The sequence below is a fragment of the Bos taurus genome, chromosome 5 (genome assembly GCF_002263795.3).
Source record: "Bos taurus isolate L1 Dominette 01449 registration number 42190680 breed Hereford chromosome 5, ARS-UCD2.0, whole genome shotgun sequence".
NCBI classification, from domain to species: domain Eukaryota; kingdom Metazoa; phylum Chordata; class Mammalia; order Artiodactyla; family Bovidae; genus Bos; species Bos taurus.
The window spans coordinates 55,431,176-55,452,546 of NC_037332.1; the positions used below are offsets into that span (position 1 = coordinate 55,431,176).

General features: G+C 42.2%; 1 pseudogene; it reads left to right on the plus strand.

Annotated features, from left to right (window-relative positions):
- Positions 1-19,079, plus strand: part of LOC101904412 (thymidylate synthase-like) — an 81,174-nt pseudogene extending 62,095 nt beyond the window's left edge.
- The last annotated feature ends 2,292 nt before the right edge of the window (positions 19,080-21,371 follow it).

The window sequence follows — 21,371 nt, forward strand, 5'->3', positions numbered from 1 at the left end:
GGAACACTTGGCTTGCTAGGAATGGTATGTTTTAATAATTCTGAGAGAAAAATTCTAATTCATCCACAACGTCAAAGGGTAACATTTCCCAGGGGAAATGAAATTAATCATAGCAAAGGAAAATGCAACTGAGTTAAATGCATTTTTTTTATGCTATTAATACTTTTATTCTACTTTTCTGAGTGAATTCCCAAAGTGATGGGCTCTTGTTGGCAAAAAAACTCCAGAACAATCTGAGATGAGGCTTTCTGATCACCCACGCTTCATATCTGGGCCAATTCACAGGCCTTTGAGACAAGACAGATAGCGCCGCTGACACTAGGTTTCCAAAAGAGAGAGTGAATTTTTTAAAGCACATTATCTATCGAGGTGGTAACAGGTAAGATGTCTTTGGGGCTTCAGTTTAGGTCGGTGATTTCTAATCTACATAAATTTCCTTGGAACTGACTGTAAACTAGTTAAATGGTTGGCTGGTGACAAAAAGATGAGGAAAATAATGCATGCATATAAAGCAGCACAAAAGCTTTGGAGGGATTTGTATCTGTTCTGTAATTATGTTGGCGCATGGGAAATTAAAATTCTTGTTGGCCTCTCCCTTCGCTTTCTCCCACCCTCCAGGCCCCCTCATCTTGTCCCCAATAAATGAGCTCTTGGAGGAAAAGGTAGTTTGAGGTGGAAGAAAGCAAAGAGAAAGATGAGAGAGCAGGATGAAAAGACAGCCCAGCGAGAGCCTCCCTGTTCCCCAGGGAGGCACGGGGCTCTCACACAAGCAGGAAAGGCTGTTTTAATTAAAACCTGTGGTCGGTTCAAGGAAGAAAGTAGTTCAGATGAATAGTTTTCCTCATACATCCCTCATTACAGCTTGCACTTTGGGCTGTTTATGTTATTTCTCTAGACCAGGGGTGAACAGGGACAAATCTAGCCCAGCGCCTGTGTTTGTATCACCCTCAAGAATGGTTTTTACATTTTTTACATAAATATCTACATATTACTCCCAGTTTTTCCTCTTAGCCTGCCAAGTCTAAAACACTTACTCTCTGGCCCTTTAAGAAAAAGGTTTCCACTCTTTCCTCTAGTTGAGACCTCCAGGGGGCAGCACTGCTCAGTACATTCCTTTTCTTTTTTTTAATCTCTTGGATTCTATAATGCCTGATGGTTAGATTTTTTTAAGTTCCAAAAGAGAATGCTAAATGCAGGAAGACATTTTAAAAAAAGAAGAAGAACCTAAGGCTTCAGTTCAGTTCAGTCGCTCAGTCGTGTCCGACTCTTTGCGACCCCATGAATCACAGCACGCCAGGCCTCCCTGTCCATCACCAACTCCCAGAGTTCACTCAGACTCACGTCCATCGAGGCAGTGATGCCATCCAGCCATCTCATCCTCTGTTGTCCCCTTCTCCTCCTGCCCCCAATCCCTCCCAGCATCAGAGTCTTTTCCAATGAGTCAACTCTTCACATGAGGTGGCCAAAGTACTGGAGTTTCAGCTTTAGCATCATTCCTTCCAAAGAATCCCAGGCTGATTTCCTTCAGAATGGACTGGTTGGATCTCCTTGCAGTCCAAGGGACTCTCAAGGGTCTTAGAGGTGCTAATTGGCTGGTCAAAAGTCGGTAAAGGGAGACACAGCAGACTCCTACCTTGGAAGAATCTGTGTCCCAACTTGGAGAGGATAGTAAGAAGTTTTATAGTAATGGTGCAAAGAGGGTGTGATCAGCTTGTGGACGTACTTCTGATGGATTGGTGGTGAGGTAAGTAGGAGCCAGCATCACCAACCTTCAGGTTCCAACTGGTCTGGGGTCTTAAATGCTTGTGGGCAGAGTACCATCCTTAATCCGTAAACTTCTCCCACCTGTAGTGGGTTTCAGAGATACTGTAGTTCAGCTGCAAAACAGCTCAAAGATATTGTTGTGTGTATCCATTGATAGGGAAGGGCTTCCCTGATGGCTCAGTGGGTAAAGAATCTGCCTGCAATGCAAGAGACACAGCAGATGTGAGTTTGATCCCTGGGTTGGGAAGATCCCCTGGAAAAGGAAATGGCAACCCACCCCAGTATTCTTGCCTGGAAAATCCCATGGACAGAGGATCCTGGCAGACGGGCCACAGTGCAAAGGGTTGCAAAGAATAGGACACGACTTAGCAACTAAACACACTTTTTAATAGGGAACCAGGACCATGCCCTGTTTCTCCCTGGTCTCCCTCCTTTCCCTAATTAGCAACTGCTTGAATATGCCCATTGGAATTCAGGGAAGGTCCTGGAGGCTGATTTTCCAAAAATCAAAAAAACAAGGGACACAGGAAGGCTTTGTGCCCAGGAACTCCACACGACCCTGCAAAGGGTACCTTGATGGAGAGAGGCCAACGCGTTTTTTAAAAAAGCAAACAAACAAACTAATCTTATTCCTAAGGAGAGGTACAGTTTGAGACTCAATCCCTGGGTAAGTGACAATCCTGACATTGTCCTAAACAATATATTTATGATTATATGGGCCTTTGGGGAGGCACTGCAAAACACACTTACTTTGAGGCTCAAAACTGATTTATGACGTACTTAATGGTAAACTAAGAGAGGAGAAACACATTGAGAAAATAAAATAAATTTCTTTCATTATGTTTACTAAGAATTACACCAGGGAGAACATAATTTGTTTGGTACATTTTATGCCCATTTTGAATGTCTCAAGTGATAAGAATTTCTGACTCTTTCCTTGGGGGAGGTAGGGACTATCCCTAAGCTAATACTTTTCATTGTCATTCATGTTTTCCAGGCAATAGTTCAAGGTATAATAGGTTTACTCACCACTCTACACAGATGCTGAATTGAAACCTTTCTAATAATACCCAAACTGTATTCTAATTTTTTGCTATGCTTTCAAAAGCTTGGGGATATAAAACCTTGATGTGTATATTTTAACAAATATTGATGCTTTCTTTGGAATTTGGGAGGCAAGTGTCAATGGATTGGATATAACTAAATGAATTGGATAGAACTAAACACTTTGACCTGTCATCTGGTCAGTTGTGATTAGCCTAGGTGATATTGCATAGGTGAACTGTGCTTTTATGTTACCTAGACAGTGTTAGAGAGAAACCCTTCATTCCTCTCCAGAGTGCTCTTTTGAAAGTCTTGCTGCTCTAGTTAGTTCAATGCTATTTATTTTTACTTGTGTTCATTACTTTAGTCCTCAGGAGTAATGTTCAATGTTTAGCAACAATAAATTTTATTTCCCACGTGACAGCCTGGTTACAAAGCTGATACAAATCCCTCTAAATCTTTTGTGTCGCCTAGTATGCATTCATTATTTTCTTCATCTTTTTGTCACCAGCCAACCATTTAACTCATTTACAGTCAGTTCCAAAGTAATTTATGTAGATTAGGAATCAAGAGTAGGCAAAGCCCTCCAGGCATCTCACTTGGCCCTCTCAGCTGTGGATTGGGGTCTTCCTCTATCAAACCAACCCCTCATCCAGCCTCTTCAGAGCTGCGATGCTGGCTTATTTAACTTCCACCATCAGAACACACACTCTCTAATCATAATCAATCGACAAACAATTATTTATTTCTAGCCATGTAATGCTCTCCTAAGAAGTTGCTCCGGGTAAAAAAATCAATAAATAAAACCAAAATAAATGACAACAGATGGCAAGAAGGCAATATGAAACAAGTGATTTTTCAGAGTTGATTTAAATGCTTAGCTAAGCATTCCAGAAAGTCTTGTCATTTCAAAAGCGAGTGTTGTACATACAGGGTAGAGGGAATCAAGTGGTCCTCAACGAAACTGTCTCTCGGTATTAATTTATCAAAGGGTGGACCAAGACAACCTACATTAAAATATATTTTGACTATTCAAGCTGTTTTGGACAGTTTTTAAATATTACTCCTGTAAAAGTCAAAATGGAATTAGTACTGCTAAGAGAGCTCTCTAAAATAGAGCTGAGAGGCCACTGAGAAAATGTGCATGTACACATCTCGACTGGATGGTATCTAACCTTTTTGTTAATCAACAACTTATATTTCAAATCGCATATCTCATAGAAAAAAAGAACAGGGAATCAGGTCAGGTTGTATGAAAAAATAATAAAATGCAGGCTTGTCCTGGTTGCTCTGTTAACACCTGGGACAGGCTCTCCCTGACATCAGGCACTGCAGCAGCCCTTGTCGGCTGCCCCTTGCCCGACGCACCCTGGGCACAGTTGGCACATCCAGGGGCCATCAGGAGCAGCAGCTCTTCTTGCAGGAAGTGTGTCTGTAGGTTTCACAGCTGCAGGAGCAGCTGGGGTCCATTTGGAGGAGAGGTGAGGCTGGGGGTGCAAAGCCAGAAAGCAGGCTCACTTGTCTGGTGGGAGGTGTGTTGGAGCCGAGGAACCCAGGTGCCCTAAAGGAATCGGACCTTTAGGCTGCATCATCTCATCACTGGCAACCAGACATCTACCCAGTGTTCCAGAGACTCAAGATACGTATCAGACCTCGACTGTAAAACAGCTCGTGACAGCCAATTTACTGCATCCTTACCCTGAAACAACTCATGGTAGCCATCCCTTAAGGACAAATATTTCCTTCCCTGTGTCAGACACGGTTTTTGGCTTTGTAAGCCTCTGACTCTTTCTCTTCCCCAGAATGTTTTCATTTTTACCTAAATCTGTGTCTCCAGAATTACAGTTCTTGTGATTCCAGATAAAGCTCTTTTCTTATTTGCAGCCTTCTGCACTGGGGGACAGGATTGTTGCTATTGCTGACACTCCAATACAAAAAAATCTCCTTGTCTATTTAGGGTATATCAGAAATGGACAATGCAGTTTCTCTAAGGTAAAGTCAATCATCAAATATTTATTGACTTCAGGTCAGTTCAGTTGCTCAGTCGTGTCTGACTCTTTGTGACCCCATGAACCACAGCACACCAGGCCTCCCTGTCCATCACCAACTCCCAGAGTTTACCCAAACTCGTGTCCATTGAGTTGGTGATACCATCCAACCATCTCATCCTCTGTTGTCCCCTTTTCCTCCTGCCTTAAATCTTTCCAAGTATCAGGGTCTTTTCAAATGAGTCAGCTCTTTGCATCAGGTGGCCAAAGTATTGGAGTTTCAGCTTCAATATCAGTCCTTCCAATGAACACCCAGGACTGATCTCCTTTAGGATGAACTGGTTGGATCTCCTTGCAGTCCAAGGGACTCTCAAGAGTCTTCAACACCACAGTTCAAAAGCCTCAATTCTTATGCACTCAGCTTTCTTTACGGTCCAACTCTCACATTCATAGATGACTACTGGAAAAAAACATAGCCTTGACTAGATGGACCTTTGTTGGCAAAGTAATGTCTCTGCTTTTGAATATGTTGTCTAGGTTGGTCATAACTTTCCTTCCAAGGAGTAAGCGTCTTTTAATTTCATGGCTGCATTCACCATCTGCAGTGATTTTGGAGCCCAAAAAAATAATCAGCCACTGTTTCCACCGTTTCCCCATCTATTTGCCATGAAGAGATGAGACCGGATGCCATGATCTTAGTTTTTGGAATGTTGAGCTTTAAGCCAACTTTTTCACTCTCCTCTTTCACTTTCATCAGGAGGCTCTTTAGTTCTTCTTCACTTTCTGCCATAAGGGTGGTGTCATCTGCATATCTGAGATTATTGATATTTCTCCCAGCAATCTTGCTTCCAGCTTGTGCTTCTTCCAGCCCAGCGTTTCTCATGATGTACTCTGCATATAAATTAAATAAGCAGGGTGACAATATACAGCCTTAATGAACTCCTTTTCCTATTTGGAACCAGTCTGTTTTTCTATGTCTATTTCTAACTGTTGCTTCCTGACGTGCATACAGATTTCTCAAGAGGCAGATCAGGTGGTCTGGTATTCCCATCTCTTTCAGAATTTTCCACAGTTTATTGTGATCCACGTGGTCAAAGGCTTTGGCATAATCAATGAAGCAGAAATAGATGTTTTTCTGGAACTCTCTCACTTTTTTGATGATCCAGCGGATATTGGCAATTTGATCTCTAGTTCCTCTGCTTTTTCTAAAACCAGCTTGAACATCTGGAAGTTCATGGTTCATGTATTGCTGAAGCCTGGCTTGGAGAATTTTGAGCATTACCTTACTAGTGTGTGAGATGAGTGCAATTGTGCGGTAGTTTGAGCATTCTTTGGCATTGCCTTTCTTTGGGATTGGAATGAAAACTGACCTTTTCCAGTCCTGTGGCCACTGCTGAGTTTTCCAAATTTGCTGGCATATTGAGTGCAGCACTTTCACAGCATCATCTTTCAGGATTTCAAATAGCTCAACTGGAATTCCATCACCTCACTAGCTTTGTTGAGAGTCACTGTTTACTCTGTCTTATGTTGAGAGCTATAGAGAATGTCATAAATGGACTCAAAGAAGTGATGATTGAAGACCCCTTAATAAAAAGTTGTCAACAAGAAGGCCAAATCCAAAAGGATGGAAAGCTTGGAGGGAAAGAGAGGTGTATCTATATATCCCTTTCTTCTCCCGTTTTATCCCCAAAGCTCTCCCAGCCACCACCCTTCAAATTAAACTTGATGTATTAGGACATGGGTGCCATTAGACCTTTTAAAGCAGAAATAGAATAAAGCCATTTTCATACCATTTTTTCATGGGGTTCTCAAAGCAAGAATCCTGAAGTGGTCTGTCATTCCTTTTCCAGCAACAAAACTAAGACACTTACACCTTGGAAGAAAAGCTATGACAATCCAAGAGAGCATATTAAAAAGCAAAGACAAAGTGATGTATAGTCCAAGCTATGGTTTTTCCAGTAGTCATGTACAGATGTGAGAATTGGACCATAAAGAAGGCTAAGCACTGAAGAATCAATGCTATTGAATTATGGTGTTAGAGAAGAGTTTTGAGGGTCCCTTGGACAGCAAGGAGATCAAACCAGTCAATCCTAAAGGAAATCAGTCCTGAATGTTTATTGGAAGGACTGATGCTGAAGCTGAAGCTCCAATACTTTGGCCACCTGATGTGAAGAACCAACTCATTGGTAAAGAAGCTGATGCTTGGAAAGATTGAGGGCAGGAAAAGAAGGGAGAGACAGAGGATGAGATGGTTGGATGGCATCACTGACTCACTGGACATGAGTTTGAGCAAACTCCGGAAGACAGTGAAGGACAGGGAAGCCTGGCATGCTGCAGTCCACAGGGTCGCAAAGAGTCTTAAAAAGCATGAACAAGGATAAGGCCATAGAAATAAGAGCAACCAACTTTTCTTGTAAACAAGTTCTGGATGGCATTTGCAAAGCTCTGCCCAAATTTTCTGTGGCTCTAATGAAGTAAGCCACACACACACACACAAAACCCTGCCTCCAAATGAGATTGTATCTAGACCATGTTCAGCAGACTCATGCTTTATTTATGCCTTTTTAAAATTACATTATTAAAGAAAAAAATCTTTGAAAAGCCCAAATTTATAACTGTGTCCTTTTAGAAATTAGGTCATGAGAAGTTGAGTCAAAACAAAACATTTAAGACTGCCCAATCCAAAGCAACACAACCAAAACCTTCATCAAGGGTAAAAATTCACCCAAACAGAATTATGGTGTTGGGAAGATAAAACCTATATATCAAATTTTCTTACTGAAACGATTAGGATGTTTTAGAATTTTATTATATTTGACCATCTAGTCATTAGTTAAATATGTAATTTTTTAATCCACCATTATTTTACCATGCCTTCAAGTTTAAAAAAATATTGTGGGTCATGGTTTTCTTTTGAGTTAGTAATTAATCTGTTCCTATTGAAGTTGATTTTCCACACCTCTTTTCATACTGGAAGTTTCTTTCCAAATTATTTCATCTTCTGGACCATTCTAAATAGCAATAGGCCGAGCTTCATTAATAAACGCCTAACAGTTCTCTCACCTCTTCATCAGGGGTGCTCGGGGTCAGTGTCGGGAGGATGTGTGCAGTCTTTCCCCAGCTTCTGTGCTTTGATGGTGACTAGAAGCAGCCAAACTCCCTTGGCTAGTTTGCATGTTAAAGGTAGTACTGGCAGGTGTCTGGTTGAAGATCTAAAAGCTCCTCTCTTGTGTGTGCAAGGGCAAACTCTTCAGTGACGTGAATTGACAATAAGAAGCATATTCAATAAACTTCAATAACCCTTTGTACCCACTTTTTTAAGCCAGAAAACCTGTATTAGAGAAAGTTTGGACCTAATGTTTTCTACTGTGTCACTCTGCCCAACTTGCCTTAGTTGTCAACATAAAACCTTTTAATGTGTCCCTGCTTCCTGATTCTACCAAACAGAGGCAGAAAACTCCAAGTCTGGTTTTTTAATTGTTTTTTCACTTCTTTTCAATTTCTAATTCCACTTGCAGATCACTCACTTGTTTTTTATACAGAGCAGAAGTGCTTGAATTATGCATAAAACCTTTTAAAAGGCATTTTTTCAGATAAAACACTTTGTATTATTAAGCATTGTAAAATTATTATTGCACATCACTTTTATTATGTAGCTCATTTTAAATGGGCCAGAATATTTTAATCATCCAAGAAAAGCCATAGTTTATAGCTTAAAGTTGAAAATATATCTGCACATTTTTTCCATAAAATATGCATGCATGATTTTCAGCTCCATTTAACTAATGTGTTTTGGAAATATGTTACAATAGTAAATGCAACAAATCTCAGTTGAGGGAAAAAAAGTAATATAAAAAGTTGATTAATAGCAATGTATACTTTTTTTCATTTTACAGAAGTCCCTATTATGAAATATGAATCATTTTACATAGATAACCTCTGTATTTCTGTGCCGTTTATCTAAACTGTAGTATATTACAACTCTGGGTGCAGAATTGCAAATTACGTCAAAGAAACAGTCAAAACAACATAAATTACCCATAATGCACTTGCAAAGAAAACGTTGCAACTGTTAAAGAATTAAAGAGTAATCCAAAAAAAATCAGGTAATGCCTACAGCCTGGATATAAGTAGGATCAGAAATGTAATACATTTGCAATTATATTATTGAAAATTATTTCTTAGTTGAACTAGTGATGTAAAAATGGAAACTGTGAGGTCATTTGGATTAATGATCTTCATAGTCAGATCCTGGTAAGCATCTAAAACATGTATGGCCCTGTATGTAAAACACATTTCCTAGATGGCATCACTTTTCTCAGATGTAACTTCACAGTAAAACTGAGCCAGTCTTTAAAACATGTATTAAAAAATTTGTATGGGAGCACATTTCCGTAAGGCAAAATTGGTTTGTGGTTTCTACTGTAAGAAAGAGAATTACTGTGCACAGTATAGGAAGTCTAATTTTATGGTCTGCATGACTGGGTAGTAGCTAGAGTTTTCAGCTCCACCACACATGTCATGAATAACAATACACTGAATTTACATAGCTATTTCCTCAGTGGAATTCCAAGACCACATAATCTCATTTAGACTCATAACATCTCTCCCAGGAACCATGAAGTAAGAAATATCTCCATTTTAAACAACGGAAAAGGAGGAGGCATATAGAGATTGAACCACATCTGGCACCAAAGAGATTAAAAAATATAATACTTTCCTAATAATGGCAGAACTTCCAACAATCCACTCAGAGAGATTCCAAGAGTGCAGACCCTGCTGACCACGCACAGGTGCCACACTTTCATAGTGGCCAACTCAGACCACTGCTGTAAAACAGACAAGCCTCAGTATTGGGAGAACCAGACTTCCCCATTTTCAACACTGACCCTGCACTTTTTACACCCAGACCACTACCAACTACCACCACCTCTCACACCGCCTGTCTCTACCTCAGGATTGTGCTTAGTCGCTTAGTTATGTATGACTGTGACCCCATGGACTGTGGCCTGCCAGGCTCCTCTGTCCATGGGGATTCTCCAGGCAAGAATACTGGAGTGGGTTGCCATGCCCTCCTCCAGGGGATCTTCCCAACCCAGGGATCAAACCCAGGTCTCCTGTACTGCAGGCAGATTCTTTACCATCTGAGATACCAGGGAAGCCCTATGCCTTCTATTAATAGGGCCCAGCACTCATCCCTTGGTTCAGCCCTTAATGGCTCTGGTCTTCCTAGACTTTGGCTTCTGCAAACTAGATCTTCTTCCCTGCTCTTACTATTGATTAGCATATCTAAACACAGGACTCTCCTCCTCACCTTGGACTTGTGGGCCTCAGGTCTCCTTCCTGACTTCTCCTTCCACATGGGAGCTATTGATCGTCTTTCAGCCCAGCCTGAGACTCAACATTCCCACACATTACTCCATAGGCTAGACGCTAGCCAGCCCACCTGCAGTCTGGATCTGTATGGCCCCAGCTGCCACTTGAGGGCAAGCAGCTCCTGTAGCAGTGGACTCTAACATACTTCTATATGACTGATGGCCTGAACACCGGGGTAAGGAGGACAGAATCACAGACCTAGACCCCAGACAGCCTTGCCATTCTGTGGCCATGGCTGTACTGCCCAGTGACCAGCCAGCAATGCTAGTCATCTTCACGTTCTTCAACACAGAGGGGACGTGAAGGCAATTAGTGGCTGGACAAACAGCTCCAAGAGGTAGGTTCTGCAAGCAATGAAATGTAGCAAAATATTAATACAATCTTCCTAGGAGATGCAGCATTGAGTAATTGTGGTCTTCTTGCTCAAAATCTAGCCCCAGGCCTGTATTGCTCTTGTAATCATTTATATCACCACCAAAACAAAACAAAAAACTAGCAGCATGGGGAGCTTTTCTGCTGAGAAACTAACCAGTTTCCTAAGATGCTCATCTGTTGTCAGTGAGCAACTTGCAAACCACTTTGAGACAGGCAGGATACTGCCTCTTGGGAAGGTAGAGAGGTCAGTTTGACTGTTTAACTTGGCCTTAAAAATTATGCCCCATAAATGCTGATATTTTTCTCTTGGTGCTGATCCTCCCTGGCCATTTCCTGACTTGATTCCACCTTGTTCTTATAGCTTCTCACCATCACTCCAGACACTGCTCTGCAGCGCTGGTTACGAGTGAGCCAAGCCCCAGGCTGAACCAATTAGTGCCTCATCCATCTGAATACACTTAAGTTCAATGCCCTAGTGCCCTGGTCAGCAGAGAAGGCAATGGCACCCCACTCCAGTACTTTTGCCTGGAAAATCCCATGGATGGAGGAGTCTGGTAGGCTGCAGTCCATGGGGTCGCACAGAGTCGGACACGACTGAAGCGACTTAGCAGCAGCAGCCCTGGTCAGTAGCCTCTCCCAATTGAGCAATTGGTTTAAGTGATTTTCAATCATCACTGTCCATTTACACTCACTCCTGACCTCTCCAACCAAAAAGCAAAAATCTAAGAATTGTATGTTTCTTATATATTTTTTCATTGAACATCCATTTCCCTTATTTTTTCTTCAGTACATAATTTTGTTCAGTATGGAAGTGAACCTAGCTGAAAAATTCTCCTTCCTGGACTCCCCTGCAGTTAGGGGGGCCCTGAGACACAGTTGCCTTTTTTTTTTTTGGCTGCACTGAGTCTTCATTATTGCTCAAAGGCTTTCTCTAGTTGCAGTGAGCGGGGGCTACTCTCTACTTGCGGTGCAGGGGTTTCCCATTGTGGTAGCTTCTCTTGTTGCAGAGCACAGCCTCTAGAGTATATGGGCTTCAGTAATTGTGGCACACAGGCTTCAGTTGCCCCCAGGGCATGTGGAATCTTCCTGGACTAAGGATCAAACCCATTTCCCTGCACCCACAGCAGATCTCAATCACTGGACCACCAGGGAAGTCCTGAGACCCAGATCTTAACTCTAGGTGCAGAAGGAAGTCTTTGGAGAGAGCATCCCTTTCCAAACACCAAAGATAGAGGCAAACAGGCTGGGCACTTCTTCCAGTATAGAATGTGTAGTTGGAGCCAGAGATAGAAAAGTGAACTCACAATCATTAGGCAACACACCTGAAGATAAACACTAAGGATGAAGAAGGAGCTAGGACTCTGATGCATTGTGTGGGTGCTTCCCCAGCCATGGACTGCCCACCTCTGGACTTATTATAAGAAAAAATAAATAAAACCCCTGCTTGGTTAAGGCATGCGGTCAGATATTTCTATTCTTCTATTACTTGTAATCAAATGCCTTCCTACTTTATACTTGCTTTCTTCTTTGCCCATGGAATTTCTACTAGACTGGTCTATAATTGTCACATCCTAATGGCCAAAGCTCAGGTCTTATTTTCACACTTCCTGGCTTTTTACTTTTTAGCTGGAAACATACGCAACATTTGACCTATAAGACTAAAGCCCCTTCATCTTTTGCAAAAGCACAATAATGATGAAATAAAATAATATTTAAGCATGAATACTTCAACTATACACCCTGGCTTAAACCAAGGGAACTGGAGAACAAAGAAAGCAAATCATTTCATCAAGATTTAAAGAAGAGAAGATCAAGGTTTACATCTTCTCTTCATTATTCACTATTTGTACAGACATGAGCCACCCACTTAACTCTCTCCAAGCTTCAGTTTGTCTATAAAATGGAGATAACAATAATGTCTACCCATAGTTGCCATCACTCAATGAAAAAGCAGACATATGAACAATAATAGTTATTATTGACTGTAATAATCATCTAAGAGTCTTTTCATCATGTGAATAAAAATGCATTTTGACCTATTTTCTTTTCTGAATGTATTTTCTACAATTTTTATAATACCCTCCCCACCATTTCCAGAAAAAAGGATAAGGTAAAGGAGTTAGAAGCTATCTTTCCTGTGAATGCTCGATTCTAATTAGAATCCTAAGAAGGATTCCTCCAGCTGTGGATTGGATGCATTGATAACACAATGCATCTGGGACACATTGATAATCCAGCCCATACCAGTGAAGCGCAAAAGAGCAGATACCCTCCCCCTGTATGACGTAAAAACCGAGCACCCAAAGCCAACTAAAACCAGAAAATTGGAAATTTTCTAGTGAGCACATTTTTTTCTAGTAAGCACATTCATTAAGGGGGGTTTCTTTCCCTTTGTATACCACGAATTCATCTATTCTTCACCATGCCTTAAACAGAGATTATCCTCTACGTTATATGAGTGTGTGCCATATTACTACAATTTTTTGGAAACTATAGAAAAAGCAAAACCAATCTGTAAAATTTGTCTTCTTTCTCTTCCTCCTTTCATTTTTCTACTTATTAATAATTGACCATAAATATCCAGAAACTACAAAGATTCTGTTAGAATTTGATATATGTCTTATAAATTTACAGAAGAAAGTACCTGAAACCAAGGACAAAGGGATTCTTAAGGATGCTGAAAAGCAGTGCATGTTTCTAAGAATCTTCTCACAATGACAACAGCTCTCCTCAAGTTGTCATTGTCATTTCCATAATGCTTAGATCCTGAGATTTTAAAGTGCATGTATTGTCTGCAATACACAGCACCGGGCTGACGAGGGCTACAAACATTTCCTTGTAGAGTTTGGGCTTTTGTCCCTTCTGTCAAGGTTGGTGAGTGTCACTGTCTTCATTGCTGCCTGCGTTTCATGCAGATCTGGACATTAACTTCTGTACCAATTTCTATGAATACTCATTGCAACCTTGTTGATCATCAAGCCTGACAAGGTTAAACTTGAGAACGTGAAAGTCGGCTGAAAGCAGACTGGAGAAGTGTGCTCAGAGAAATGTCTGGATGTTCCCAAGACTGGGAAGAGAAAGTGTTGGTGCCTCTCCTCGCATCCCTGAAGCCTGAATCGAGCCCCCCGGGCCTGGCCCCCAGCTCTGTTCCCCTGGGGAACTGGCCCCCAGCTCTGTTCCCCTGGGGAACTGGCCCCGGGTCTAGGCTTGTCACCTTTCCTGCCACTGAGTCACGGGCTGTGTGAAGGAAAGCAGGTCATTTGGAGTCTCGGACAGAGAGGATATTTGTGCAACTGCTTACCTTCTCTAAAATGCCATTGCTTTTCCTACTTAACAGCTTTAAAATGTAAAAATTAGTAACAGTGTATGGGTACCTTCTCAAGGTTTTGGGCTAGGGGATAGAAGAAGCTAAACAGAATGACTCCTCCCCAGACCAGCTTGTTATCAAGAGCCTTAAATATCTAGATCCTTCAACACGACCGTCTCCCACCTCCTCCACCTCCTCCAGTTAGTGACTATACTTGCCTGTTTTCTTGATACCAGTCCCTGGGTGAAACAGCTGGTGTACTATACTACTGTACTTTTCAGAGTACTGTGCTGTACTCTGAACCCCATTATACATGGGGGTTTTTTGTTGTTGTTGTTTATTTTTATATTTGTTTGGTTTTTATGTATTATTTGCATGAAAAGTATCATAAACTTATTACAGTACAGTACTATAAAGCTAATTGTGTTAGTTGTGTACCCAGGCTAAACTTTGTTGGACTTACAAGCAAATTGGACTTAGGAATGTGCTCTTATTTGTTCGTATGTTGGGGACTACTATAATTATCATCCCCATTTTATAGATGAAAAGCTAGAGAGGAAAAGCAAATGCTTTGCCCAGGATTCCACAGCAAATGAACTACTAAGTGGCAAAGCTGGGAGTTGAACCTCAGTAGTCTGCTCTGACTTTCCCCAAGCGAGCCCCATGATCTTGGAGACTGTGGGGGAGGGGAGGTGACAAGTTTTATTAGTCCATTTGGGTATACATTTCAAGCCACTTTCACTAACCGAGCTCTAAGAATAATGAAGTTATTTGGTTACTCCAATCAGACTCCTGTGTCTATTTCTCAATTGTTTCAGAATTTAGATGGAAAGGGTTGCAAATTGCTTGCTCCCTCAGAAACCCCAACACTGACCTTGTCCGCTTTTACTGAAGTAGGATAAAGGATTGAAATTAGATAACCCTGTCTTTCCAATTTACTCCAAACTGGGGACACTTAGCTCAGTTAGGGAGCATTCATGCTTCTCCTGTCCAGTGACTAGACTTTCTTCCTCACCACTTGGATCATCACTATATCAAGGACTCCCTAATTTCCCTGGTCCTCCAGCAGCCTTCCCACAGTTCAAATTTCTTATATAATCTGGGTTTCCTTCCACTATGACTAAGTAGAGGAGATGGGAGTCCCTTATTGATGGGTTAGCCCAGGTTCTCTGAGGGTCCACACACCCAATTACACATCTCACCCATCATTCAAGTTCCAAGCGCACTCCTCTTACTCCATGAGCACACGACAGCCCGCTGTGTTCTCTCACCCACTTTACATGTGTGTGTACATGCTTAGTTGCTCAGTTGTGTCTGACTCTGCAACCCCTTGGATTGTAGCCTGCCAGGCTCCTCTGTCCATGGGATTCTCCAGACAAGAATACTGGAGTGGGTAGCGATTCCCTTCTCCGGGGGATCTTCCCAACCCAGGGATTGAACCTGGGTCTCCTGCATTGCAGGTGAACTCTTTACCATCTGAGCCACCAGGGAAGCTCACTGTAAACTTATAATCTAAAGCAAAAGCTTTCAACAATTATTTATTGGGTACCATTTGCACCTTGGAAATACCATTCGAAGTACCATTTGCTCTTTGGAAGAAAAGCTATGACCAACCTAGACAGCACATTAAAAAGCAGAGACATTACTTTGCCAACAAAGGTCAATCTAGTCAAAGCTATGGTTTTTCCAGTGGTCATTTATGGATGTGAGAGTTGGACTGTGAAGAAAGCTGAGCACCAAAGAATTGATGCTTTTGAACTGTGGTGTTGGAGAAGACTCTTGAGAGTCCCTTGGACTGCAAGGAGATCCAATCAGTCAATCCTAAAGGAAATCAGTCCTGAATATTCATTGGAAGGACTGATGCTGAAGCTGAAACTCCAATGCTTTGGCCACCTGATGTGAAGAGCCCACACATTGGTAAAGATTGTGATGCTGAGAAGCATTGAGGACAGGAGGAAAGAGGGCAACAGAGGATGAGATGGCCGGATGGCATCACCAACTTGATGGCCATGAGTGTGAGTTTGAATTTGAGTTGGTGATGGACAGGGAGGCCTAGTGTGCTGCAGTCCATGGCGTTGCAAAGAGTCAGACACAACTGAGCAACTGAACTAAACTGAACCATTTGAAGTGAACCGAAAGTTGCTCAGTCATGTCCGACTCTTTGCAACACCATGGATTGTATAGTCCACGGAATTCTCCAGGCCAGAATACTGGAATGGGTAGCCTTTCCCTTCTCCAGCGGATCTTTCTGACCCAGGAATCGAACAGGAGTCTCCTGCATTGCAGGTGGATTCTTTACCAACTGAGCTATCAGGGAAGCCCAAGTACCATTTATGCACCTAGAATTCAGCAGCAAAGAAGAGATAAATGTGGCTTTTCTGTGGCTGGCCTCACTTACAATTCATTCAGCCTGAGTAAACAGCTGTAGGGTATATGAATCTACATTTTTCTTCTCTAAGTTCCAGAAAAGCTGAGTGCCACTCAGGACTAAGCCAGAAAGTTTTGGAAAAGTTTATTCTATGTTCAAAAATAGGAAGGCCCATACAATTATCCAGTAGATAATGATTTCGATTAGAGATTTTGCCTTAGCTCTCGGATAGCTTTCATGGGGCCTACAAATCTTCTGATGTTGTTTGCAAATTTTTTGTGCATATACATCTGTGCATTTTACTCTGGAAAGGGTCTTTAGAATCTCTAGACCTCCATGAACCAGGTAAGGTTAAGAAACCATTGCTTTAGAGCAACTGTGATGAACGGACTCCTAAGGGAGAATCTGGTAGGATTTCTTCACACTCTGAGTCCTGGGGCTCTGGTCATACCACTAAAGAGACATGAAGTCAACTTGATGCCAGGGTACCATGGGTACAGAACATGCAACACTCTGGGTACCAAGCCAGGAGCACTATGGATACTGAGCCCACAGGGTCTTCTGTCTGTCCTTCTGCACAGCAACTACTGAAGGCATTTCCCCTAGGCTTTCTCTCCCTCAAAACTCCTCTTTCTGCTCTTCAATGTGATTAAAATCTCTCCAATCAAAAAGAGGTTAAGTTTCCCTTTCACTTTATATTTTAATTTAACAAAATAAAATTTCAAGACCTTAATGTAACTTTATTATAACTTAACTTGTAGCACAAAAATAGTAAAGAGGCACTGAAACATTATCAGTCTCTCAGTTTGGAGAGTCTTTTTTTAAATATCCTGGAAAGTTGTGAGGCCATATAAAAATTCATAATATAATGATAAACTCATCATAGCTACAACAAGTCATGCTTTTGCTAAAATAAGGTGCTTATATTCAAGTTTGGATAAATTTAAAAAATAACTCTCTTTCTGGCTTACTTCACTCTGTATAATAGGCTCAGTAACTAATGCATGTATATGGAATTTAGAAAGATGGTAACAATAACCGTGTATACGAGACAGCAAAAGAGACACTGATGTATAGAACAGTCTTTTGGACTCTGTGGGAGAGGGAGAGGGTGGGATGATTTGGGAGAATGGCATTGAAACATGTATAATATCATATATGAAATGAGTCACCAGTCCAGGTTCAATGCACGTTACTGGATGCTTGGGGCTGGTGCACTGGGATGACCCAGAGGGATGGTACGGGGAGGGAGGAGGGAGGAGGGTTCAGGATGGGGAACACGTGTATACCTGTGGCGGATTCATGTTGATATATGGCAAAACCAATACAATATTGTAAAGTTAAAAAATAAAAAAAATAATAATAACTCTCCCACTTTCCTCAATTTTCTGTATTTTTCACCTCCTTCTTTATATTTAAATACCCACCTTGCTATACTTCTGTTGCTTTCTTAAATTGTATTTTTTAAATTGGTAAATACATATATCTCCAAAGGGGAGAAAGACATGCTACAATTTGCACAGAATTTCACATGCCAAAACACAGCCTGGGGTTTCCTTTCTACTCTTAAAAAAGTGAAATATTAACTTTCTAAGTGAAAGCTTCTAGAAGGGTAGCTTGAAATTTAAACATAATGACCTCCTAAACAACCCACCAGGGTAAAAATGGTTGCAACCCACAGCTGCTACAAACTGCCTGCAATTCAAAACGTTCTCAAAGCTCTTCCTTCGCAGGACCTACATCTAAAGCAATCATTTTGCCAATCTTTCTTTTAAGGTTTTGGTTTATAGGATTGATGTAGAGTAAACCTGTGATAGGATGACAGAGAGTATGGTGTCCCTTTCCACTGAGAGCTAATGTAAGAGAGTTCACCATACGGAGGTGGGGGCACAGGCGGCACAGACTGGCAGTAAACTTCCTCTTCAGGAGAAATCGGCTTTTCTCTGATGGGCTCTTTGGTTATGAAAGGGAAAGCACACAATAGGGTGATCAAGGACAAGACAATGAGAGAGCTGAATTGTTCCACACATTTTAGTGAAAGGAATGTTGAGTTGCCAGAAGCAAGGAGGGAATTGCAGATTAGAGAGGCAAAGAGAGGAGAGAAGGAGGAGAGGAAACTGGCAGTTGGCAGAGGGCCAGGGAGCTGGACTTTTCAAAACAAGAAGGAAAAATAAGCAGTTTTTAAGTCATCTGCTATAGGTATTTTGTTTCAATGCAATCCTCATTTTTAACCATAAAATTTTTATGAAATTCCCTGTTTTTGTGAGCAGTGTCTGAGGTAGATGAAGGAGAAGTCCCTATGCTCTGCATTTTGATTGACTCAGGACATAAACAAGAGGACAGACACAGGAGTCGAGACAACAGTGAATTTGAAAATTCTGAGAAGCAGGAAATAGACCAATACATGACTAAGAAGACCAAGTTCTCCCCTGGAAATTGTCAGAGGGATGCTGTGTCACTTGGATTTTGTCAGACAAGCAGAACCACCATGTGGGATTTACTACGGGGATCGCCTCTTATACAGTAGTGGGAGCTGCTGAGGAATTCTGCGGAAGGCTGTTGGTCTCCTTGATTGTTGTGGGCCTGAAGTCTCTGTAGAGCCTCGGAACCATCGGTTGGGAGGAAGAGCTGGGCGTGAAAAGGGGAGAGTAAGGACAAACTGGAGCCCTCATGCCTTGTTACCTCTGACCTCAGTGACATAGGTGGTCTACAGAAGGAGCTGGTGCTCTTCACCACACATACGGAACCACACATACACCTGGCCCAGGATTCCAAGAAACTGAAGGAGGTGATCCAGCAGGAGCTGGAGGAGCTATGGGTTTGGCTGCTGCCTTGTACTACCAAGATGTGCCAATAGATGAGGGACAGCATGCCTGAAATCCAAGGGTGACTGGTGGCTAAAGACCCTGATGCTAGAAAAGATTGAGGGCAGGAAGCAAAAGGGGCAACAGAGGATAAGATGGTTGGATGGCATCAGCGACTCAAAGGACAGTTTGAGCAAACTCCAGGAGATGATGAAGGACAGGGAGGCTGGGTGTGCTACGGTTGGTGGGGTCTCAAAGAGTTAGACATGACTTAGTGAGTGACAACAACAATGATGGGCAATGGTGAAAGGAATCACTCCCAACTTTCACAGTGTTTTCCTGGACCCATGGATCCTAGTAATACAAGGAATAGCATCATACACGGGTCACTGATTTAAAGCATACACCACACCCTGGAGGGTTGGTGTTCTCCAGCTGTTCTCCAGCTGTTGCTTAACCTACAAGGTGTTGCTATCCAGCTGGCATGGAAAATAAATCAGCAAATGGCTAGTCTGGCATTCTAACAGACCAGTGACCTCTGGTCAACGAGGGACACAGTAAGATCAGTGAATTTCATTAGCATGAGTCCACGGCTGCACTTCAATTACTAGTAAATGAGTTCCTTGGTCAGGAGGAATGCTGTGGGAATACCTTGACATGAATCATACTCTGTAACTCCACAGATGGTGGTTTTGGCAAAAGCATTGACAGCAAGGAAAACAAATTCATATCAAGAGTGTCACTTCCAGTAAGAACCAAGTACTGCCTCTTCCAAGATGGATGTGGTCCAATGTACAATAATCAACCCATCACTAGGTCTCATCATCCTGGGGACTGGTGCCATGTAGTGGGGCTCAGAGTTGGTCTCTGCTATCGGCTGGTTGGGCACTCAGCAGTGACTGTAAACAGATCAGCCTTAGTGAGCAGAAGTCCATGTCGTTGAGTTCATACATAACCTCCATCTCTGACGCCATGGCCACTTTGTTCATGAGCCCATTGGGCAAGGATGGATTGACTTGTGAAAGAACCTGATTGACGTCCACAGAGCAGGGCATCTTTTCCATCTGATTGTTAAGATTCTCCTCTACTGAGGTTGCTCTTTCATGAATGGTCTCATCTTCATGCCCTATGACCATTCAGAAAGATCTATCCACACCTCTCCTTGTCATCAATTTTCCAGTTGTGTTGCTTCTTAGGCAAACACATTCCAGCTCATAACACTGACTATCTTATCAAACCATTAGCCATGGTCTATGAATCAGCATGGATTTCCCAGGTGACACTAGTGGTAAAGAACCACTAGCAATGCAGGAGACATAAAAAATGCAAGTTCGATCCCTGGGTCAGGAAGATCTCCTGGAGGAGGGGATGGCAACCCACTCAAGTACTCTTGTCTGGAGAATCTCATGAACAGAGATCCGTAGGGTCGCAGAGAATCAGACCCAAATGAAGCAACTTAGCATGCATGCATGCATGGATCAGCAAAGAGCCATATCTCAAGGCATCTCTTCTTCCAGGAAAATAATTAGATGTACTCCTTGAATTACTGTCCAACAATAAGACTTTCCTTCACTACTGTACTTCAGAGCCACCTCAGAGGGGGCTAGTAGTACTTACTGAGCTATCCGCTTTGGTTTGGGCCACATATCATACAGATCTATAAACTAGGCCTGAATTTTATTCTTCCTCAGTCAACATTAGTCATGGGGAACTCCCTATGAGGCTATTCATGTGAGTTGAGAAAACGGAAGCAAGATAGCAAGAGTGGGGGCCATGGGCATCTGTGCCACCTGTTCATTCAACTCACCTGTCCTTTCAGAACTTCTCAAGCTGTGCTGCAGGCCCAGCTTTATGATTTGGGGGGACAGCCAATACTCAGTTTATAACAGGCAGCTCAGGCTCATTTGATGGCCCATAGTTAAGTGTTGAGTCGCTAGTAAGACCTAGTTATAAGACATAAGCTGTTTCTCCAAAGAAAAATAGTCATCTACAAAAGATAGCAGAGTTTTGCTCCAAAATTCTGAAGGCAATATATGCTGTAGTTCACCTGTAGAGGCTGCCAAGGTGCCACATACATCTTGATCTATAGTTCAGTTCAGTCGCTCAGTCATGTCTGACTCTTTGCAACCCCTTGGACTGCAGCACACCAGGCTTCCCTATCTATCACCAACTCCCAGAGCTATGCCATCCAACCATCTTGCCCTCTGTTGTCCCCTTCTACTCCTGCCTTTAATCCTTCCCAGCATCAGGGTCTTTTCCCATGAGTCAGTTCTTCACATCAGGTGGCCAAAGTATTGGAGCTTCAGCATCAGTCCTTCCAATGTATATTCAGGACTGATTTCCTT